The sequence below is a fragment of the Macaca nemestrina genome, chromosome 1 (assembly GCF_043159975.1).
Source record: "Macaca nemestrina isolate mMacNem1 chromosome 1, mMacNem.hap1, whole genome shotgun sequence".
In the NCBI taxonomy this organism is placed as follows: Eukaryota; Metazoa; Chordata; class Mammalia; order Primates; family Cercopithecidae; genus Macaca; species Macaca nemestrina.
The window spans coordinates 156127068-156152786 of NC_092125.1; the positions used below are offsets into that span (position 1 = coordinate 156127068).

At 37.4% G+C, this 25719-nt stretch overlaps 1 protein-coding gene across 2 annotated transcripts in view; it reads right to left on the bottom strand.

The window, feature by feature from the left end:
- The window catches only part of LOC105482680 (adenylate kinase 5), a 292348-nt gene that overhangs the window by 121815 nt on the left and 144814 nt on the right, over positions 1-25719 (bottom strand). The window lies entirely within an intron of this gene.

Genomic DNA, 25719 nt, shown 5'->3' on the forward strand with positions numbered 1-25719 from the left:
CCTCTAGCGCCGCTGGGTTAGGGTCTCCCCAACCGAGAACCGAGTTGGTCTCAGCAGCCAATGGAGATAGCCAGAAAGTGCTGGCTGCCTGAACTAACCGTGGCAAGTATTTTTATTTCAGTCTTTGGGGAAAGCTAGACTCACATCCTTCTGACCGCTGTTCCTCTTTAATATCCCTGCTCTCATTTTTGCAGTAGCGCACCAATGACTTTCACCATCAAGCACAAGTGTTTCCTGCAGAGCTAGGAGGCAAATCTGGCCATCTAGCTTCCTGGCTTCAGCTGATCCTCACAGGACTTGCCCAAAACCCTTGACTTACCTATTGCAACAGGACTCAGTGTGTCAGATACAACTTGCTAAGTCCTCAAATTATAATCAGCACTGTGTTACTGAAATATACTGCCTTGGGAATGGCACTATTTTAATTTTAAATCAGCCTTACAAATATAAGCTAACACATACTTTGTCTAAATGTAATATTTATTGACCAATGACCTGAACAATAACAACAACAACAACAACAAACAAGAAAACAATCCCATTTATGATAGCATCAAACAAGTAAAATAGGAATAAATTTAATGAAGGAAGTGAAAGACCTGTATACTGAAAGCTATACAATATTGATGAAGGAAATTAAAAGGATACAAATAAGTGCTTATGGATCAGAGTAATTAATATTGTTAAAATGGCCATACAACCTAAAGCAATATATATATTCAACACAATCCCTATCAAAATCCCAAAGATATTTTTTCTCAGAAATAGAAAAAGCAATTCTAAAATTTGTATTTATCCACCAAAGATCCTGAATACACAAAGCAATTCTGAGAGGAAAAACAAAGTTGAAGGCATCACACTTCCAGATTTAAAATCATATTACAAAGGTACAGTAATCAAAACAGTAGGATACTGGCATAAAAACAGAAACACAGAGCAGTGGAACAGAATGAAGAGTCCAGAAATAATTTCAAACATATATGGTCAACCAATTTTCAGCAAGGGCACCAAAAAGACACAATGGGGAAAGGATAATCTCTGCAATAAATGGTGCTAGGAAAGCTAGATTTCCACTTGCAAAAGAATGAAATTGGACTCTTATTTTACACCAGACACAAAACTCAACTCAAAATGCATAAGAGACCCAAAAGTGAGACTGAAATAATAAAACTCCTAAAAGAAAACATAGGAGAAAAGGTATTGATATTGGCCTTGGCAATGATTTATTGTATATCCCACCAAAAGCTCAGGCTACAAAAGCAAAAATAAATACATGGAACTACATCAAACTAAAAAGCTGCACAGTGAACGAAACAATAAATATGAAAGGCTGGCTGGGCATGGTGGCTTACACCTGCAATCCCAGAACTTTGGGAGGCTGAGGAAGGTGGATATCTTGAGGTCAGGAGTTCAAGACCAGCCTGGCCAACATGGTGAAACCCCATCTCTACTAAAAATACAAAAATTAGCCGGGCATTGTTGCGGTGCCTGTAATCCCGGCTACACAGGAGGCAGGAGAATCGCTTGAACCTCGGAGGCAGAGGCTGCAGTGAGCTGAGATCATGCCACTGCACTCCAGTCTGGGTGACAAAGTGAGACTCTGTCTCAAAAAATAAAATATGAAACATTAACCTATACATAAAGTATTTGCAAACCATATGTCAGATAAGTGGTTAATATTCAAGATTTGTAAAGAACTCATACACTCTGGTAGCAGGAAAATATATAAGCTGATTACAAAATGGGCAACGGACTAGAATAGACATTTCTCCAAAGATGATATTAAAAATGGCCAACAGGTACATGAAAAGGTACTCAACATCCGTAATAATGAGGAAAATGCAAATAATAACCACCATGAGATACCACTTCACATTTGAGGACTGCTACTATCGAACAGACAACATAATAACTGTTGGTGAGGGTGTGAAGAAAAGGGAATGCTTTTGTACACTGTTTGTGGGAGTGTAGAATAGTGTAGTCATTATGAAAAACAATATGGAGGTTCCTAAATAAATTTAAAGTAGAACTGCCATATGATGCAGCAATCCTTCCCTTTCATATCCAATCACCACTTCATAAAGATGTCTGTACTGCCATGCTCATTGTAGCATTATTCACAATAGCCAAGATAGAGAAACAATCTAGGTATCCCAATAGAATATCATTCATCTGCAAAAGAGAAAGAGACCCTGCCATTTGTCACAACATGGATGGATCTGGAGGACATTCTAAGTGAAATAAGCCAGACACAGAAAAATATTGCATGATCTCTCACTTATTTGTGGAATCTTTAAATAAAGATCAAATATTGGCCAGCCATGGTGTTTTATACCTATAATCCCAGCGATTTGGGAGGCCAAGGCGGGAGGACTGCTTGAGCCCAGGAGTTCAAGACCCCTGGGGTCAAGAAAGTGAGATCCCTTATCTCTATAAAAAGGTCAAATATATATATATTTGAGAGAGATATATATATATATCAGCCTTTCATATTTATTGTTTCATTCACTGTGCAGCTTTTTAGTTTGATGTAGTTCCATGTATTTATTTTTGCTTTTGTAGCCTCAGCTTTTGGTGTGATATACTATATATGTGTGTGTGTGTGTGTGTGTGTGTGTGTATAGAGAGAGAGAGAGAGAATAAAATAGTAGTTACCAGGATCAGGGTTGGGCAGTGGCAGGGAGAGAACAGGAAATGGTTAGCTATGGGTCAAAGGATACAACGTAGCAAATATGTAGGATGCGTAAGTGAAAAGATGTAATGTACAACATGAGGACTATAGTTAATAATAGTGTACTGCAGTCAGGATTTCTTCTAAATAAGTATCTTAAAGCTGCTCATGTCTTGGGTGGGGGGGGGACAAAAGGTAAATATGTGAGATGATAGATATGTCAATTTGTTCCACTGTAATAATTATTTTACTATATAGACGTATCTCTTAACATCATGTTGTATATCTTAGACATACACAAAGTTTACTTAAAATATTTAAAAAATAAATTAGAAAAAATATTTTTCTTGATTTAGAAGTTTAATATCACTATGGAAATTCAGTTGAACACACACACACACACACACACACACACACACACACACACACAGCAAACTCTGTTCTGGCCATGGAATACGGCATTATTATTTTATTCATTAAATCTATTTGGATCTCTACAGTGTCCCTGTCACAGTGCAGTGGACACAAAAGAAGTACTGGTAGGGCCCTCCCTCTTAAGAAGGAAAGAAAGAAGAAGAAATATTTACTGGATGGGTCTACTGTGCTAGGTGCTTTTACATAGATTATCTCTTTTAATCAAAATAGTCTGCAAGTTATGTTAGTTTTACAGACAAATAAATGCAGGCTTGAAGAGGTTAAGTATCTTGCAACTTGTAATTTGATCCAGGTCTATCTGGGTTAAGACTCCATGCTCTTATTTGTAATGATGCATGTAGCATATAGGAGACAGTTAGGGAGTAATACGAGTCAGTACACAATGAAGTATAAAAGTAAATACCAGTTGAGCATCCCAAACAAGAAAAAATCTGAAATCCCAAACACTTCTAGTCTCAATAATTTTGAGTAAGGGATACTCAACGTGTATAATCAATTGCTAAGACTTAAGGTATGAGCCTCTAATGCTTTAGGAGTTCAGTGGCAGGAAATTAATGTTTAATTATTACAGAAGATCTCAAGTCAGAAGACACAGAATTTAATTTTAAATCCTGGTAGGTGTGAAAGTTGTCAGAATCAAAATGGAGTCACTTGTGTTAAAAACAACCTTGAAAAATGGAGACAGAGAAGGTCATGAAGGAAGGATTCTCATGCACAAATGCCTGATAAAAATAATAAAAAAATTCTGCAAACCCCACAATTTTACACAAAGGCCATTGCTACTTGACACAAAAAATGCTTCTCGGGGGGTCATCTGCCAAGCAATTGCCCGTCCAACCTTGGACTGACATTAACCTTGTTATTGATCCTTGCAGCCAAGGATAATTATCTCAAAACAATTATGCAGATGGTGACATCAGCAAGATAGCTGTCTAGAAGTCCTTAGCACTTGTCCCCTCAACAAAGACAGGTAAAACAATGAAGAAATAATTACATTTTAATAAAAATAACTGAAGGAGGGCACTGGAGTACATCCAAACAATAACAGAAACTCTGGTGAGCACAGAAACTCAGGATGGTCACACAGAGAACAAAAGGAAACACTTGACTTCCATCACCCTATCCCCCAGCTAGGATAAGCTGGGAACCGGGAGGAACTTCTCTCTATAGGGAAAAAGTAAGCAAGAGAATTCCAGCAGCCCCTGTCAGCACCTTGGATACCTACAGTCCTTACCACTGGGATCTTCTGCAGCCCTCACAGGCACTTAAGGCTAGTTGAAGGAGCTACCTGGAGTCCATACAGCTCTCTTCCCTCTAGATAAGGAGCCCCACCCTCTGTGCCCACATGGCTACTGCCCTACACACCATCTTGGAAATGGAATTACTGCTGCAGTGTATCTTGCTCTGGGTGTGAGTAGCCATGGCAGCACTTCATTCCTGAGTCTAAACTGCTTTTGAATCATCCCTGCCCCATGGCTTGACATCCCTAAGCTGAGTTTTGAGCCACTGCTATACCTTTCCCCATCTGTTACCACTACACAGTGCCTCATCTCTAGGGACCCGAGTTGCTACCAAGCCCTACTGGTTCAGGTTTCCAAATTAAAACCATATCCTGTGCCCTGGGCAAAAACCTCCAGAGTATCCTTTATTCCTTGGAGTCAGGCCAGGGCTGTGCCCTGCCTCCCAGGGGCAGAATCACGGCTACAACCCAACCTCCTGGACCCAAGCTGCTAGGGGCACCGGAGAGTCACAGATACTGGCTCTATGAAAAACCTTCCTCCAACGCTGCCACAGAGAGCAAATCTGCACCCCAATACCCAAGTGTCACAATAGGTTTGAGAGATCTTGAGCATAGAACCCTGGTCCCACAGTCATTCTGAGCATCTGCCTCTGTGACCAGTGCCACTGCAATTGCTTCTAGGCTGTGTCAGACCTGACATCAAGAAGGATCCTCTCAGCTAAGTGTCCCCATTGTGGGGAAAGTAAGAATAGGAAGACCCCAGAAGCCCTTGCCACTGAGGATATTAACAATAAACACTGCCACTACAGCTACCACAAAGTCCTACAGCCTAAACCACTGAGGCGCCTACAGTTATTACTGATGGTCAACACAGTCAAAGAAGCTGCAGAGAGACTATAAAATGGCACCTACTTGGAAACAGTCACCACATCTTTCCCAACCAGCATACCAGGACCCAACTGTAGATAAGTCTTTTTCTATGAAAGTTACTCTAGAAAGTTTGGAAGAGGTGATTGTTTCATCAAATGCACAGACGTGAATGCAGGGACACATGAAATATAAAAGAGCATGGAAGTTTAACATCACCAAAGGAACATAACTCTCTAGTAACAGACCCCAATAAAAAGTAAATCAATGAATTGATGGAAAAGGAATTGAAAATAATTATCTTAAGGGAACTCAATGATTTACTAGAAAATACAGATGGACAATTCAATAAAATCAGGAAAACAATTCACGATATGAATGAGAAGTACAACAGAGATATTTAAAAAACTAAACAGAAATCCTGCAGCTGAAGAATTCAATGAATGAAATAAAAAATGCAATAGAGAGCTTAAACAGCAGACTTGATAAAACGGAACAAAGAACTTCTGGCTGAGCACAGTGGCTCATGCCTGTAATCTCAGCACTTTGGGAGACCGAGGCAGGCAAATTACCTGAGGTCAGGAGTTCAAGACCAGCCTGGCCAACATGGCGAAACCCCATCTCTACTAAAAATACAAAAAATTAGCTGGGCATGATGGGCTCCTGTAATCCCAGCTTCTCGGGAGGCTTAGGCAGGAGAATAGCTTGAACCCGGGAGGTGGAGGTTGCAGTAAGCCAAGATCGCACGCCATTGCCCTCCAGCCTGGGTGACAGAGTGAGACATTGTCTCAAAAGAAAAAAAAGAAAAGAAAAAGAAAAAAGAAAAAAAGAAAGAACCTCTGAACTTAACTTGAATATAGGCCGTTATAAATTAGACAGAGAAAAAAAAAAGAATGAAAAAGACTGAAGACAGCCTACAAGACTTATGGGACACCATTAAGTGAACAAATATTTTTATTCTGGAAGTTTCAGAAAGAGAAGATGTTGTAAAGGGTGTAAAAAAACCTATTTAATGACATAATAGCTAGAAACTTCCCAAGTCTGAGGGGAGATATGGACATTCAAATCCAGGAAACTCAAAAGTCCCAAATAGATTCAATCAAAAAAGTCCTCTCCAAAGTACACTATAGTCAAATTATCAAAAATCAAAGACAAAGAGAGATTTTAAAAAACAGTAAGAGAAAAGCATAAAGCTACTTATAAGGGAATCCCTATTAGAGGTACAGCAGATTTCTCAGGAGAAACCTTAGAGACCAGAAGAGAATGAGATGACATATTCAAAGTATGGGAAAAACTTGTCAGACAAGAATACAATATCCAACAAAGCTACCGTTCAGAAATGAGGGAGAAATAAAGTCTTTCCCAGACAACCAAAAACTGAGGAAATTTAATAACACTAGACTGGCCTCACAAGAAATGCTCAAGGGAGCTCTGTACCTGGAAGCAAAAAGATCACCATCATTATTATGAAAAAACATGAAAGTATAAAACTCACTGGTGGAATAGATACACCAAAGAGAAAGAAAAGAATCAAAGCTTATCACTACAAAAAACACACCAAACCACAATCACAATAAATAAGAAGGCAAGAAAAGAACAAAGGATATGCAAAAACCCCAGAAAACAGTATACTGAAGAGATATAGCACTTCCAAATTTACTGCAGCACTATTTACAATAACAAAGATATGGAATCAACCTAAGTGTCCATCAATGGATGAATGAATAAAGAAAATGAGATATACTTACACATATATATATAAAAATTTGGCCATAAAAAAAGAAGCAAATACTGTCATTTGCAGCAATATGGATGGAACTGGAGGACATCATGTTAAGTGAAAGAAGGCAGGCACAAAAAGATTAATATCACAGTTCTGACTCACATGTAATGACTAAAAAAGTAAATTTCATGGAGGCAGAGAGTTAAATGTTGGTTACCAGAGGCTAGGAAGAGTGATGAGGGAGAGGAGATGAAGGGAAGTTGTTTAATGGGTATAAAAATACAGTTAGATAAAAGGAATAATTTCTAGTGTTTGATAGCAAAGTATGGTGACTATAGTTAATAATTCACTGTATATTTCAAAATGGCTAGATTTGTAATGTTCCCAACACAAAGAAATGATAAATGTTTGAGGTGATAGATATCCTAATTACGTGATCATTACACATTGTATGCATATATCAAAACATCACATGTTCCCCATGTGTACAACTATTATGTATCAACAAAAACTATGTAATCTTCCTCATTTTTCCTTTAGAAAATGCTCTCTTCCTTTACCTCCCTAAATATGCACACAAATTACTATGGCAAATGTATTCCCATGGCAATGTCCATTCCCATATAAATATTATTTTCTTTCAGAGAGTCTCTCTCTCTTTTATTTAGGATTATATAAATGGTGTCAGAAGTGAGATCTAAGTCAGCTCACTTTAGATAGATTATCAGCCCCTGAAATGGAGTGCAGTATCACCTGAGCCCTTGATGATCTTCGTTTCTATGAGTCACCTTTTTGGTCCTGGAGAATTTCTTCTCAGATTTTCTGACTCTCTCCCTTTGGTGAGTTTTTTGGACATTATTTGGGATCTGATTTGATTGTAAGGTCACCTTAAAAATGGACCTTGCATTCCCCCTGGTATAATAAAAAACTTTTGTCTTTTCTGGCAAACCTTTCTAGTTTAAGGACAATGTTCTTCTGGTTCGAATACTCTGGTTTTTATAGAATGTGTACTTTGTGATGCATGTCTTTTCTGGTGAATTCACTTTTGGTCTGCATACCCAGTTTGATATTCTGGTTGATTAGCATGCCTGGCTTAACATTTTTGTGAGCACTCTAATTTTGGTTTCATTTTGGTTTGGTTATGCCCATCTATAAATAATTTGAATCTTGTACTTTTTTTTCTCTTCTTGCTTGCTTTTGAACATCTTTCCAGAGCAAAAATAAACATTCAAAGTGGTAGGTGTGAGATGGCCAATTAAAAGCCACTATCTAAAAGCCACCACCATAGGGTGGTTGCCACTATCTAAAATACCAAATTCCTGACATTCCCTGATAGAATGCATAGATTTCTTTTCTCTCAAGAGATAAATAAGAAACAAAATGGGATTGTCAAACATTAAGGCATGCCAGTTTTTCTGGGACTCCAGCCAGCTACATGGTTTTTCCTCATGCACGTTTTTAAACCAATGGCCATCTTAGGCATTATTTGAACTTCCCAAGTTTTTTTTTTTTCTTGTTGGTACCAAATACAGGGTTAAAACAAAATGCTGGTACGTAAACGCTCTCAACCTCTTGTTTTTTTCCTTTTTTTTTTCCCTCTCTGCTTCTCTGAATCTGCTAACTTTTTCACTTGTATTAAAATAATCTAATTTTGCTTATTTCTAAAGCTACTTATAAGTTTTTTAAAGGGCATTTCAGTCAAGATAAGAAAAAAAGAGAGGGCTTTCAAATTACAGTAGTTCCATGACAACCAACAAGCTATCCTGTACACCTAAGAGTCATTTCTTTTGGAAATGTTAATTTAGTTTTGCTTGACTAGCAATTGCTTAGGGTGATTTAACAATTGCTTTAGTTAATTAAAAGCTAGATAGTCTAAGAAGGAAAGAATTAGATTAAGGTTTACAAAAGTTAGGCTCTCAGATCAAACAGGTCGAAATCTTGAGCTCAGAAGAATAATAGAAGGTATCTTTGACATAAAAATTTTGCTTTGTCTGCTGTGTGTGAGCCAGGAAAAGCTAAGGGGGAAAAAAAGCCTTTAAATACCTTTTTCTAAAATGCTTTCATACCTGCATTGACTAATCAAGTAAATCAGGCAAACAAATAAAAAGATAAATTTATTGCTGGAATTCAAGGCCACTGGGATATTTTGTTTTTCTACACAATTTAGTTGGTCCTATCTAAAGTGAAAATGTTTAAATATTTAACCCCTATACTAATTGAAAACTTGAAGGATTAAAAGAGGTTTCTAAAAACCAAACTGCTGTGGAAACTGCCTTACCCAAAGCTTTGGTCCACAGCCTTCATAAGATCACCTATCAGGGCAAATACAATTTAGCCGTGTGAACAGCTCCCATTTTGTCAGAAATATAATTTGGATTCAACTGTCCTTTTATAAACTGGTAAGTTTAAATTACTATGTTTTGCTGTCTCATGATTAACATTTCAAAATGAAACCTAAGAATCTGCTTCGATGTATTCATGTTGTCTGTATGTTTTTATGTTGTATGTATGTATTTTTCTACCAAACTATATCAAAGAGCTAATTAATTAATTAATTGATTTAAAGGGAAAAATTAAGCACTTCAATCAAGTACTTTATCAAAAACATAATAGTCACTTGAAAGTTTTTAAGTTCACATGACTTGGGTAAATGTTTGATAAGTAAACTGATTTTAAAATTGTTGATAAAATAAAGACAGAAAGGTCTTAAGAATTGTCAGCATACATTTGTGCCTGAGTTTACTGCTCAGGCAGTTTTACATTTATCTTGGCTAGATATTTTAAGGAGTCAGTGTTTGACATGAATGTCATAGAACTATGAATCCACCCTAAAAAGAGAATGATCTTTGTTTATGTAACTCCTTAATAAGTAATACTTATTTAATATTGTTGATTTAATGAAAGCAGCTATATTTTCTGAATTATTGGCAAGAAACTGAAGTATTTAACTTTACGGTTCTTAGTTGGGTGAGGAATGCTTAATAGTCACAGCCTATAAAAATGGCTAACAAGGAAATAGCCTGAAATAATTACTAGCCTTGTCTAATATCTTAGTTTTCATAAGTTACATAGTTATAGTTGTTAAAAATAAATTACGTGAACTTAAATGGCATAATCATTTATAAATGAATTCTTCTTAGTTTCAAAAAATCTTTTTGATAACTTAAAATCTTAAAGTTATGTTAAATTAAGTAACAGATACTTATTAAGTACCTGGGTCATTTCAAAATAAGATAAAATATTGAAACGAATTGCTGAACATAAATATAAGTCTGTTCTTGGCTTCTTAAATTTTATAGAAAAACAAATATATTTGGGTTCATTAATACACATTAAAATTATGAGGAAACATGTTTGCAAAATAATAAAATCATTCTTATCTATAAAATACTGATATGGAACAGTTCAAAATTTCTTGCTTCTTACACTTTCATTAGAAATTAATGTTACTAAGAGTTTGAATTTTAATTAATATATATAATTCTGCATACAAAGCATACCAATAAAAGTAAAATATGTTTTTGGCAGGAAAAGTGATAAGAAAGGGATAAAAATATGTTCTTTGTTGAGAAAAAGAAAAATTTGTCTAATTTAGAGGTTATTTAAAGATTGTTTCAAAATATGAATTTAGAAAGGAAATAGACACAAGACAGAAAGGAACCAGTAAGTAGGAAACAGAGATGTGAAGAAAGTTGTAAGTGTGAAGATGTATTTTTGGCATGGAATGTTAGAAGAGAATAAGTTTTCAAAATAATAAGGGAACAAGGAAAGCAAAATTTTATCCTAAGGTGACTTGTTATTTTAAAAAGTGAAAGTACAGGACAAAATTAATGACTTAAGCATGTCATCAAAGGTCTGTGCAGATCGTGAAAGGTTTGTGAGGGATGAATTTTATAAAAGAAGTTTTCTGTGTAATCAAGTTTGCTATAAATAAAAGGGAATTATGTATGTCTTTCTAAGAATTAAGTTTTGATTACATACATATTTAGTTTGTAAGTTAAAACTTCATTTACAACTATGATATAAAACTAAGATTTTGGTTCCTTATATTAGAAAAACAGAGTTTTCTTGAAGTATTAATCTGCTCTTAGTAAAATTTATAAAAGTCTTTGATTTTTAATTCTGTAAAATTTCAGTCATCTTCTAAACTGCAGCTTCTTTGTTTTTTGTCTTTGTTTTCTTTTTTTTTTTTTTTTGAGACAGAGTCTTGCTCTGTTACCAGGCTGGAGTGCCGGCGTGATCTTGGCTCACTGCAACCTCTGCCTTCTGGGTGCAAACGATTCTCCTGCCTCAGCCTCCTGAATAGCTGGGACTACAGGCATATGCCACCATGCCCAGCTAATTTTTATATTTTTAATAGAGACAGGGTTTCACCATGTAGGCCAGGATGGTCTCAATCTCTTGACCTCATGATCCCCTGGCTTCAGCCTCCCAAAGTGCTGGGATTACAGGTGTGAGCCACCATTACCCAGCCTCTGTTTTACAGTCTCTATTTACTTTCCCTAGTTTCAAATTAAATGTGCTACGTTCTTCATTTAGGATGGTAATTTCATTTCTTGAGGCAGTTTTCCTCTTGAAGCTTTTCAGATTCACATCTCAGAAGTACAATTTTTGCTGTATCTTGCAGCACAGGATTTGCAGGTCATACAATACTGCCTTCTGCTCTTCCTGTCCCTCCTTGGGAGGATTCATCTTCTGCTTGGCTAAGTTGATAACTCTCTCCTTCAACCTTTTTGTCAGCTGCTGAAACTTTTTTCTCTACTTCAAGCTCTGCTTTTGTGACTTGATGCTCAAATGTTTGACTTGAAGCCCTAGAAGAGCAATGTTTCCCTCCAGTTTATCTTGATTCTGTAATCTTGGCTTTTCTTGATATGTTTGAATTGTTCCATGTAACCAGGCAATTCCCCATGTTTTCACTTTTTTTAAGAGCCATGTATTCCTCAGCTCAAGGTGCTAGTTTTGTTTACTTCTTCTATGATATGATGTAAACTCATAACAATGAACACACTCTTCTTGTGTCTGATTAAATTCAAGTAGGTTTTCATCAGGTTAGACTTCCAGGTTATTTAAACAGGCTTCCCATAAGAAGCAATTCTATTGCAGGAAGCTTTTTTTTCCCCCTTTTGGTAAATGGCCTAAGATGAAGATTTTTGTACGTTCCTGTGCTTCCTGTTGTCTTTATTATGTATTTTGATTACTTAGGAAAACTGAGCTTTGGAAAGGTTAAGGATTTTTGTTTGTTTGTTTTATATTCATGTAACTTTCTGTATTGTTTTTGAAGTCTTTCTGTAATCCAATTTTGATCAAGTGTTTTCAGCCTCTTGACATTTTTTGAAAGGCTTCCCTAGGATCAAGTTCTAAATTTAATCTTTCTGACCTAAAACTAATTTTGTGAGTTTTCCAGTTGGGCCCTGGAGAGCCTCAAAAACTGTATCTCTCATCTTACAGAGATATTAAATGATTAGGTTTATTTAGTAAAGTGTGTGGGAAGCATTGTCAAATGATAAGTGATGCTAGATCTTTTTTCAGTTACATTTATGAGTATGTTATTGATATGAATGTTCCAAGATTATATAAAACTCCTAGAAATCTAATATATCAGTAAGAATTCTTATTATGTTGTATGCCGCAAAGTAACCAAATTTCCTTGTCAATTTCTCGTTATCATGAACTTTCATCAAACTTCATTTATTTATTTATTTACTTATTTATTTATTTATTTATTTATTTTTCTTTGCACTCTATTTTTCTGATTTCATCAAATTTTAAGCCATGGTTGTTTTCTATCTTTTTGTCATCCATGGTTACTGGTTTGAGTTCTTTTCTAAAGACATAATCAGATTCATGGAAAAGACTCTAAGAAGTAGTCTTAAATATAAGTTTCTAATAACTTTAAGATCAAAGTTATTAGATAGTAAATACAAATTATTTATGTACTAAATAAAAATTTTCAGAACTCTAATGAAGAAACTGATAAATTTATGGAACTGCTAATCAGGCTCAAGCAGGACAAAAATTAATTACATGAAATTAAATGAACCAATAAAAATAATTTTATAGCCTATTTATTTGAAACATTGCTGGTTCTTTTCCTCAATGTTTTGTTTTCCAGATTGAAGAAAACTTTTCGTCTTAAGCCATCTATAGTTTATAGCCACTTGGTAAAGTAAACATTTGTGAACAAAAATGAAAGCATTTACTTTTTCTTCCTACCTGATCCCTCCAAAATGTGAAAACTATTCATGACAATACAATTGTTTACTTAAGTTTGGTAAGAATCTGTTCTCTTTATTATGGGATACAAGGGGAAACATTGGTTTTATCATCAAAGTTTTGACTAAAGTGTCATATTTAAATTGTTTATAGGTACTACAGATAAAGTCTGAAGTCAGTTTTAGTTTGGCTTCCTACCCTCAGGAAGTTGTTAAGTTTGAGATTACTACATGGTAAAATCACTATTCTTGCTGGCAAAATTTGATGAAACTAAACTTATTTTACAAACAAATTAGTCTTACTGTGATTATCTTTGGTAAAAATAAGGATGACTATAGAGAGAAAAGGTTATGTTTCTAGAGAAAAAAACTATAATACACCTATTATTAGGCTGTGGCCCTGTGGATTGTTTTCAAGTTCTTGTCATCTACCTGTAGACCTGATTAGAACCTGAATTCTCCTAATTTTCTTCAATATTTGGCTGCAACTCTCCAACTAAGAGCAAAAACTGCTCTGTGCTTGCTGCCTTAGAAGCTGAAGCTAGACAACTTGATATAAATTTCAAGAGACAAGTCTCATACCTGAAAAAAGAAGGAAAAGTCTTGTGCCACACAGAAAGTTTACCAATCCACCCGATGCCATAGCAGAGAATTCAAACTGCAGGCCAAGAGAAGCTGATGGCTTCATGCTGTAGGCAGCGTTTCCCAAGACACTCCATCAAAATGAGACTCTTGCTCCTCTTACTTTTTCCTTTCTTATGCTTACCTTTTTCTTTGGCAAGATAATGATGTAATTCAGATTTCACAATCAGTAGCTTCTGCTCATAACTTAAAAGAACCTGACCTCTTAGGTATCTATTGTTTAAATAATAAAAAAGTCTATACTTCTGCTAATACTACATGTTATACTTGGGTAAATTCCTCTGGGGAAGTTGAGGCCCATATCCACAGAATTTTTAAAATGGATCACACGGTAACAACAGATGTCATCTAATTCTCAATAATCATTTGCTTTATTCAATTGTTTGTCTTTAAGACTGAATTCATGGCTCAAAACCATTACACAAACTTGGATTTATCATATTACTATTAATTTTATTTTATATTTTTGTTTTTAAAACTTGTACCTGTTTCTTGTTAAATTTCTGCAGAAGTACAACTCCTAATAGAATAATGCTGGCCCAGTGCTTTGAGATCATGGCCAAAATACTATGGAATAGACAAAACTGAATGTAGCAATAAATTCCAGGTAGACTTAGCCTGAGAGCCATTTCCTTCAAGCCTCCGTTGTTGCTCAAATGTGGCTAAAATGCTTTGGACACAGATTCCTACTCACCAATCACTTCTTCTGATGTGGGACCAGACCGACAACCTGGGACACATCCTGGCACCAAGGGACAATTAAAGTCTAACTACAGGATGATTGAATGGTGATACTTTCAGAAAAAGATCTTGATCAAAAGGGGGGAAATGCGAAAGTTATCAGAATCAAAATAGAGTCACGTGTGTTAACAAGAAAAAAACAAAACCAAAAACAGCTGAAAAATGGTGCTTGGGAAGGCCGTAAAGGGAAGATTTTCACACACAAGTTCTTGATAACAAAACTACCACAAAAGATTCTGCAAAAACCACAACTTCATGCAAAGGCCATCACAACCTTACACAAAAAACACTTCTCTGAGGACATCTGCCCAGCAATTGCCTGTCCAAACTTGGACTGACACCACCTTTGTTACTTATCCTTGTAGCCAAGGACAATTATCTCAAAACTATTATGTAATCCTCCTCATTTTTTCTTACAAAACCTTTGTCTTCCTTTACCTCCCTGAATACACACATAGTTTACAATGGCACCCATATTCCTATTGCAATGTCCATTTCTGAATAAATATCATTTTCTGTTAGAGAATTTCCCTCTCTGTTAGTTAGAATGACAAAATTGCTAGGATCAAATATTCTTTTACATCAAGAGATAGCACTCGATTTAAAAGAGTGACATAGAGTTATACTTTTAAAGAAGTCAAATATGCTTCTAGTGCTTTTGGGCATTGGCCCCTAGCTGTTCTCTACCCACTTCCTTCCTAAACTGCTTAGAGTCCTCAGGTCATTACCACTTATACTCTGCTAATGTTTTGCTCTCTGTCTTTCTGAAGCACATATTTGGTAAAATTTCATCATTGTGTGAACCAAATTACTGACCTTCTCTGTGTTCTGCTAGAAGTTCCACAACACTCAGTATAGCACCTACAAGAGTGTCTGGCACCTCAGGCCACCCAATAAACATTTGCTAAAGGAATGAAAATGATTGATTGGTCAAAATAAATTTCTAGTCACTAATGTCAAATGGGCTCTCAATTCACTAATATCAAATGAAGTGCTTGGTAATCCTGTTTGTTTCCTTAGCACACTGCCTGCTAGATTTCACAACAGTTCAGGCTTCTACTCTCTTGAAACCCTGAAATCTTAACAGATGGCTTTGCCTCTGGAAGTCATCTTACAGGAACTCACTGACTTCCCACCATTAAATATACAAACCCATCCTCCTATCCTATCAATGTTCCTTCTGTCTTAACCCACATGAGACTCTTTTGGTCTCATGCCAGTCTCTCCACCAGGGCTGGAAAACCCAGTCCTACCACATTCAGATAGACTTTCCTCTCTTGTACTTGTATATTCTCCTTTTCACAAACAAGTAGACCTTTCCTGTGAGTTAAAACATGCTTAAGTGTCTTCATTTTATAGCTCTTTGTAAAGTCCTCAATTTCCTCCGTGTTTGTATATTCAATGGTTATTTTCCAGTCTCTCTCTTCCTTATCTTTTCAGCCACATTTGGCACTCCCTGTGTCCTGAAATACTGTTTTCTCTGACTTTTGGAACACTACATTCTACTGATTTTTCCTCGTATCTCTCTAATGGCTTCTTCTACGTCTTTCTGCTGTTTCACCTTTCTCTACTAAGACCTTAAATTTCCTTGGTGTTCAGCTATAGATCCTCTTCTCCTCTCAATTTTGTTTTCTTTTTCTATCTCATCTCCACTCACAAATTCAGGTCCTATCTATTATTAAAAAGGCTCATAAATTTGTATTTCCAGCCCAGATCTTTCCTCTGAACACCAGACCTTTATATTTAATTGCTCACTGAAATTTTCTACTTGGATGTGTAAAGGCACTTTGAACTCAGCATGTCTAAAATTACACTCATGCCCTATCTTTACAGAACTCGTCTTTTCTCAGTGAATGCCACCACTGTCTACCCAGCTGTACAAGTTGAAAGCCCAGAAGTCATTTTCAGCAGCTCACTCCCTGTTGGCTCCCATATCCATTCCAACATGAAGTCCTGTTGATTTTCGTCACAAGTTCTTCTCAAATACACCTCTTTCTCTCTGTCCTCTTTTTTACTCCAGTGTCACCATCAACTCTTGTTTGGACCACTGTAGCCTCCCACTCTGGACTCCATAGATGCCTTTTTTTTTTTTGAACCCCATAGATTGCTTTTCTCCAATGTGTTCTCCACATTGCAGCCAGAACAATGTTTTAAAAAATAAACACAAATATAATTATGTCAACACACTCTCCTCCCTCCTCAAAAACCCCAACTCTTCAAGGTTCCCTATTGCTCTTAGGATGAAGTTAAAACCCTTTACCTGCTCTACAAAGCCCTACTTTCCAGGCTCATCTGCACTCCAGCTATACTGGTCTTCTTTTGGATGCCATGCTTCTTCCTGCCTCATCCTGCTATTTCCTCTTTTTGAACATCCCTTTCTCTTCTCCCCATTTCCTGTTCTCCCACACACTTGGTTACCTACAACCAATCTTTCAGATCTCAATTCAAGAATCTCTTGCCGGCCGGGTGCAGTGGCTTACTCCTGTAATCCCAGCACTTTGGGAGGCTGAGGTGGGCGGATCACGAGGTCAGGAGATCTAGACCACCCTGGCTAACATGGTGAAATCACCCTGTCTCTACTAAAAATACAAAAAATTAGCTGGGCGTGGTGACGGGTGCCTGTAGTCCCAGTTACTAGGGAGCCTGAGGCAGGAGAATGATGTGAACCTGGAAGGCAGAGCTTGCAGCTTGTAGTGAGCCAAGGTCTTGCCACTGCATTCCAGCCTGGGCAACAGAGTGAGACTCTGTCTCAAAAAAAAAAAAAAATCTCTTGTCTTAGAGAAGCCTTTCCTCACCTCACCAACCACATCTACACACAGCACCATGCACATATTCTCCCAAGTACTTGACAGTTTTAACTTTATTCCTCTGACTATTCTATTCTTGTCTATTTCTACTATAAGCTCTATGATAGCAGGAACTGTGCCATCTTTTGCCCACACTGTATCCCCAGCACCTCGTATAGAGTATGGCATATTGAATTTTCTCAATTTTAGTTGAATAAATAAGTAAACTAGTGAAGTTGAAAGCATGAGCTTGGATGAAGCATTGTGTAATTAGATAAGAGGTCCTAGGATGGAACTTAGTGAACACGACCTTTAGAGAGAGGGCAGAGGAAGAGAAACAATGTTAGGGAGAAGATACAAGGAAATAATGGCCATAGTGCTGGCATAAGCCAAGGGAGGCAAGAGTTGTGAGAAAGCAGAAGTGTCATCAGTGTCATCAGTGACCAGACATTGTAAGAACTGGAAATAAAGATGGTTTGTAGGGCAGAATGGGAGGTGAGGACATGGGATCAAAGAGCTGACTTCTCTTTACCAAATTAGATGATAAAAGGAAGGGGAGAGGAAAGATAATATCCTACTTGGCCTTTCTATGATATTTGGCACTGTTGATGGCTCCCTTCTTTCCTAAAAGTAGGGGTGGTGGGTTAGTAGACAGAGAAGGATACTTTTCAGATGAGAGCATTGTGGAAAAAAAGCAATAATGTTGAATGGAGCAAGGTTCTAGGTAAGATAGGAGGGCTGGGATTAAGAACTTGGATAAAACATAAGCCTGAAGACAAGCTGCACATCTCCTTCTTTGAAGCTGGTTGAATGGACAAAGGTACAAATAAGCCTAATGATGGAGTGGAAGGCCTGGACTATCACCTTCATTGGTGTTTTTGGTTTTGGCTTTTTGTCCTATGGGAAAAAAATCCCTACTATTATTGCTGGGGTAATTGTTCTCCTGGATAGCTGAAGCTGCAGAAGTGCGGCTTCAGGCTTTGAGAACCTAAGTGATAGTTTTCTCTGTGTTGAGCAGGTATTTTCAATGAACAAAAAAGTATATAGAGAAGAGGAACAGCACACATTTTCCTTGGTGTGACCTTTATAAATCTGGTGTCATTTTCAGATTTAGTGTGTGGGTTCAGCAACTCTACACACTCTGCTCAGACAATTAGCAGAAGTTTTACATTTTAATGGAGTCCAGATTATGAACTTTTTCTTTCCTGGATTACACCTTTGGTGCTATATCTAAAAAGCCATTGTCATTGATATGGTTTGGATGTTCTGTCCCATCCCATCTCATGTTGAAATGTGACCTCCCCTGTTGGAGATGTGGCCTATGAGAGGTGTTCGGGTCATGGAGGCAGATCCTTCATGAATGGCTTGGTTCTGTCCTTGTGGTAATAAGTGAATTCCCACTTTATGTGTTCATCTATGAACAAGGACACTTTTATTTATTCCTTCTTAATCCATATGCTTTTTATTTTCTTGTCTTATTGCATTAGCTTGGACTTCCAGGAATAATGCTGAAAAGCAATGGCGAAAGGAGACATCCTTGCCTCGTTTCTTTTCTTAGCAGAAAAGCAGGAAAACTTCAAGTTTCTCATCATTAAGTATGATGATAGCTGTAGGCATTTTACATATGTTGTTGAGGATTTTCACATCTGCACTTATAAAGATATTGGTCCGTAGTTTTCTTTTTTTGTAATGTCTTTGTCTAGTGTTGGTATATAGAGGATGGTTCATAGAATGAGTTAGAAAATATTCCCTCTGCTTCTATCTTCTGATACAGAATTGGTATGATTTCTTCCTTAAATATTTGGTAAAATTCACCAGTGAACCTAGAGCTTTCTGTTTTGGGAGATTATTAGTTATTGATTCAATTTATTTAATAATATATACCTATGCAGATAGTTTGTTTCTTCTTGTGTGAGTTTTGGCTGTGTCTTTCAAAGAAGGCCCATTCCATATCAAATTTGTGGGCATAGCATTGTTAATAATATTTCTTTATTACCCCTTTCATGTCCATGAGATCTGTAGTGATTTCTCATCTTCTATTTCTGATAATAATTTGTGTTTCTCTATTTTTCCCTCGGTTAGCCTGGCTAGAGGCTCATTGATTTTATGGCTCTTTTCAAAGATCCAGCTTTTGGTTTTGTTGGTTTTCTGTTTTGATTTTGTATTTATAATTTCATTGATTTCTGCTTTAATTCTTATTAGTTTTTTTCTTTGGCTTACTTTGGACTTCTTTTTCTAGTTTTCTATGGTGGAGACTTTTATTAATTTTAATTTTTCTTTTGTTCTTATACACGAATTCAATGTATATACAAATATATGCATTCAATTGTATAAATTTCCCCATTATCACTGCTTTTGGTGCACCTCACAAATTTTGTTAAATTTTCATTTTCATTTAGTTCAAAATATTTTAACATTTCTCTGTAGGTTTTTTATTTGACCCAAGTGTTATTTAGAAATGTTCTGTTTAATCACAGAGGATTTTCTGTCTTTCTGTTATTGAATACTAGTTTAATTTGACTGTGGTCTGAGAGCAGACACTGTATGATTTATATTCTTTTAAACTTGTTAAGGTATGTTTTATGACCTAGAATGTAGTCTTGGTGAATATTCCATGTGAGCTTGAGAAGAATGTGTATTCTGTTGTTGTTAGATAAAGCAGTCTATAGATGTCAGTTATATCCAGTTGACTGGTGGTGTTTAGTGGTATTATTGAGTTCAACCACATCCTTACTGATTTTCTTCTGGTTGGATCTACCCATTTCTGATAGAGGAGTGTTGAAGTCTCCAGCTATAATAGTGAATTCACTTATTTCTCCTTGCTATTCTACTAGTTTTTACCTTATGTGTTTTGATGCTTAGTTGTTACGCACATACATATTAAGAATTATTATGTCCTCTTAGAGAATTAACCTCTTTATCATTATGTAATGCTTTAAAAAATCTCTGATAACTTTATTTCCTCTAAATTCTGCTCTCTCTGAAATTAACATAGCAACTCATGGTATATCTTTCTCTATTTACTTTTAGTCTATATGTGTGTTTATACTGAAAGTGGGTTTCTTGTAGACAACATATAGTGGGGTCTTGTTTTTTGATCCATTCTGACAATCTCTGTCATTTGATAGGTGTGTTTAGACCACTGAAATTTAAAGTGATTATTGATATACTTGGATTAATATATACCATATTTGTTACTGTTTCCTATTTGTTGCTTTTGTTCTTTGTTCCTATTTTTGTCTTGCATACTTTTTTTGCCTTTCGTAGTTTTAATTGAGCATTATGAGTCTTTTTCTCTCCTTTATGAGCACACCACTTATACTTCTTTTCTCACTTTTTAAATTGATTGTCCTGGAATTTGCAATAAACATTTGCAACTATTTCAAGTCCACTTTCAAATAACACTCTACTGCTTCATGGGTAGTGAAAGTACCTTGTAATATCAAAACATTCCTAATTCCTCCCTTCTGTTCTCTGTATCGTTGCTCTCATTTATTTCACTTATACATAAACATGCATACAGAATCATAAGCATATATAATTAAATATATTGTTGCTATTATTTTGAACATACTCATCTGTTAGATCAATTAAGAATAAGAAAAATGTCTTTATTTTACCTTCATGTATTCTCTCATGCTCTTCCTTTCTTTATATAGATTTGAGTTTCTGAAGTATGTCATTTTTCTTTTCTTTTCTTTTCTTTTTTTTGTTTGAGACGGAGTCTTGCTCTATTGCCTGGGCTGGAGTGCAGTGGCATGATCTTGGCTGACTGCAACCTCTGCCTCCTGGGTTCAAGCAATTCTCCTGCCTCAGCCTCCTGAGTAGCTGGGACTACAGGTGTGCACCACCATACCTGGCTAACATTTTTTGTATTTGTAGTAGAGATGGGGTTTCACCATGTTGGCCAAGCTGGTCTCAAACTCCTGACCTCAAGCAATCTGCCTGCCTTGGCCTCCCAAAATGCTGGGATTACAGGTGTGAGCCACCACGCATGGCCCTATGTCATTTTTCGTTTCTTTAAAGAAGTTGGTTTAACATTTCTTGCCAGGCATGTCTGCTGGCAACAATTTCTCCCAATTTTTGTTGATCTCAGAAAGTCTCTCTTTCTCCTTTATTTTTGAAGGATAACTTTGTCGAGTACAGAACTCTAGGTTGGTGCTTTATTCCCCCCTTTCAACACTTTAAATATTTTATTCCATTTTCTTCTTGCATGCAAAGTTTCTGAAAAGAAAGTAAAAATGATTTTGATTTTCACTCTACTACAGGTAAGGCATTTTAAAAATCTGGCTTCTTTCAAGATTTATTTCTCTATTTTTGATTTTCTGAAGTTTGACTATAAAAGCCTTTTGTTTGGGGGCATTTATCCTGCTTGGTATTTTCTGAGATTCCTGGATCTGTGGTTTGGTGTTGTTCATTAATCTAGGGGAAATTCTCAGTTAATGTTGCTTCAAATATTGCTTCTGTTCATTACTCTCTTTCTTTTCCTTCTGGTATTCCCGTTATGCATATGTCACATCTTTTGTAGCTGTCCTACATTTCTCAGATATTCAGTTCTGTTTTTTCAGTCTTTCCCTTTGTTTTTCAGTCTTGAAAGTTTCTATTGTCATATCCTGAAGCTCAGAGATTGTCTCCCCAGCCATGGGCAGTCTATTAAATGTACCCATCAAAGGCATTCTTCATCTCTATTACAGTGTTTTTGATCTGTAGAGTTTCTTTTTGCTTCTGTGTTAGAATTTCCTTCTCTGCTTACATTATCCATTTGTTCTTACATGTTGTCTACTTTTTATCATTAAAGTCTTTGGCATATTAATCATAGTTTAAAAAAATTCCCATCCTGGGCAACACAGCAAGACTCATCTACACAAAAAATAAAATTAGCCAGGCATAGTGGTATACATCTGTAGTCCTAGCTACCCAAGAGGCTGAGATAAGAGGATTGCTTGAGCTGAGGAGCTCAAGGCTGCAGTGAGCTATGATCATGCCACTGCACTTCAACCCGGGCAACAGAGCAAAACTCTGTCTCTAAAAAATAAAATAAAATATTCCTGGTCTGATAATCCCACATTCCTGCCATATATGACTGGTTCTGATGCTTAGTCAGTCTATTCAAATAATGTTTTTTCCTTTTGACATACCTTGTAATTTTTCCTTGACAGATGGACATGATATACTGAATAAAAGGAACTACAGTAAATAACCTTTAGTAATGCTGTGATAAAGTATGGGGCCGGGGAATTGTTCTACAGTCCTATAATTAGGTCTCAGTTTTTTGGTGAGTCTGTGGCCCTGGACTGTGAACTTCGCCAGTGCTTCTCGATACTTCTTCTCCCTTTGGGTGGGACAGGATGGCTAGAGGGGGCTAGAGTTGGATTTTCTCTTGCTCTAGGAACGTTAGGCCCTGGTAAAATAGTTTCTTCTGAGGGTAGGCCCTGTTAAGAAGAACAGAATGCTTTAGCATATTTCAAAATGTTTTTTTTTTTTTCCTCCCACTGCCAGAAGACTGAGGGGGATTTTTCCAGATATTCATTGCGAGGACCTGGCAAAGCTCCTGGAGGTAAAACTTACAGAAGTGTGGGGTCCCATGACTGGATCTCTCTGGGATTTTTAACTCTCATATTGTCCACACTGAACCTCCAGCTGTTGTCACTGTTCAGTGTTTCCAGCCCTGGTACAGGCTTCCACAGACGTTTTTGCTTGTGGGTTTCTGTTTGGGTAAGCTGTGATTCTCTGATTGTCTCTCCAATCTTTGGTGCAATGGTTTGTCCTGTAACCTCACTTCTCTGACAGATCTAAGAGTGATTGTTTATTTTTCAGTTGTTCAGCTTTTTACTGGTTGTTAGGATAGAGCAGCAACTTCTAAGTGCCTCACATGCTGGTCCAGGAATCAGAAGTGCTCAGACAACTGGCATTCACTTAGTTGAAGAAGTGGTGGCCTCTGTCAGCTATAGAAGGCTATCTTGAAAAGTTCAGTCATATTTGAAGGAGGGAGGGTAGGGAACTCACATTTATGCAGCATTTGTTCTGTACAAGGTACCCTGCACTCCCTACCTCTGACAACAGTACTTCTTTTTTTTTTTTGAGATGGAGTCTCACTGTCTCCCAGGCTGGAGTGCAGTGGCGTGATCTCGGCTCACTGCAAGCTCTGCCTCCCGGGTTCACGCCATTCTCCTGCCTCAGCCTCCTGAGTAGCTGGGACTACAGATGCCCTCCACCATGCCCGGCTAATTTTTTGTTTTTGCTTTGTATTTTTAGTGGAGACAGGGTTTCACCATGTTAGTCAGGATGGTCTCGATCTCCTGGCCTCATGATCCACCCGCCTCGGCCTCCCAAAGTGCTGGGATTACAGGCGTGAGCCACTGTGCCCAGTCAACAGTACTTCTAAGAGGGATTGTCACCACCATTTTCTCGAAGGGAAAATTGAGGCTCAAAAGGGGCTCCGTAAGATAAAAACATCACATATTAAGTAGAAGAACTGGAATTCATGTTCTTGGCTTTAAACAAATGGGCATTTATTGAGCGTATGCCATACGCCAGGCTCCATGGCAGGCACTGAGGATACAGAGAGCAGAACAGAGTACCTGAAATGCAAGGTAACATTACACCACAGAGTATCATGGGCCCCCTGAGAAGGTGAACCAATCCTGTGACAAGAGAAGTGTTTCCCAGAGGGGAAGCTTGATCCTGATGTTGCATGAGTAGAGGTCACATGAGACAGAAGCAATAGGGTTGGGGAAGCTTCCATATAAAGAAAAGGGACTGTGCAAACATGATCCATTGGAGGGAACTGAGAATGGCTTTGTGTGGCTGGAGCAGTCAGTGTGTTTTGATAACTGGCAATGGATGAGTTTGGAGAAAAATGTAGTGGTCATATTCAGATTTGAAAGTTTCTATGAATCTTCTAAGAGATTCCAGTTTAATTCTGAAATCGATGAAGAGCCCAGAAAAGTTTTAAGCCATGGAATGCCATGATTGTATGTGCTTTCAGGAAGATAATTTGATGGGTGAGCAGACTGAGGGAAGGAGACTGGTTAGGAGGCTGGCCCCATGGTCCCAGGGAGGAAGGCTGAGAGTGTGAACCAAAGCACGTGCAGTGGAGTGGGAGCAGCAACTCCTGCAGAGGAGAACTGAGTAGCTTCTGATCAAACTGATGTAGGAAGAGAGAGAAAGGAAGGAGGCTAGGAAGACGCCCTTGTGTCTGGCTTGGGCAGCTGGAGAATGGTGGTATCATTCACAGAAATAGGAAGAACAGAAGGGAGAACAGATTTTGTGGGGGAAGATGGTGAGCATGGTTTTGGACATGTTGAATTCAAGACGCACATGGGAAATCCAACTGGTGTTACTTAGTAGTCAGACATATGCAACAGGAGCTCACCAGGAAGCTCTAAGTGAAGTCAAAACCATGTGACTGAGCCTCTCATAGGAGAACATGTGCAGTTAGGAGAGAAGGGGCCATGGTCAGTATGCTGGCGAGTGTCCACAGTTAAATAATGGATTGATGGAGAGGAGTTCAGCAAGGAAACCAAGAATGAATGAAGCGAGAACTAAGAGGGAGGGATCACATGGAGGCAGGTGCCGCAGCCTGTGGTTAGGAGCAGAAGCTTTGTGGCTGAGACTGGCTTGGTGCTCACCAAGTCCATCTCTCCCTTCCTGGGCACATAAATAAGCTCCATTTCTCAGCCTCTTTGCAACTAGGTAGAGCCAGTGACTAGGGTTGCTACTGAATGTGAGATGAGGTAATGTGCAATTAAATGCAGGTGAATCTTCCTCAAGTTCTCCTTCCCATCCATTATCCCTTTGGAGGTCACATGTAAAAGGAACTCTGGAAGGAAAGTTCTCAGATTTTGAGTTTTATTAATTATACCAGCACAAACTAGCCTATCTTTCCTGCTCTTGGATCTGGAGTCACACAGCTGGATTTGAATCCTAGCTCTACCTTTTGAATCCTGGCTTTACCTCTTGTCAACCGTGTGACCTTGGGTAAAATTCTTAATTTCTCTGTGCCTCAGATTCCTCATCAGTAAAATTGGGATAATAATAATATAGTTGTCTGAGGATAAAATGAGGTAATAAATATGAAGTACACAGACCAGTATTAAAAGCTCTAGAAATATTGAAAGTTAATGGAAAGAATGTCAGGAATGGGGGAATGGTTCACGACAGAAGTCAAATGCACCCTGCTGCCTATTTTTATACGACCTTTCAGCAAGAATGAATTTTACATTTTTAAATGGTCAAAATAAATGACATGAAAATTATATGGAATTTGAATTTCAGTATCCACAAATAAAGTTTTACTGCAACAAAGCCACATTCATTTACATATTGTTATGGCTGCTTTTGCTCAACGATGGCAGAGTTTGAGTAGATGCAACAAATACCATATGGGCCCACAAAGCCTA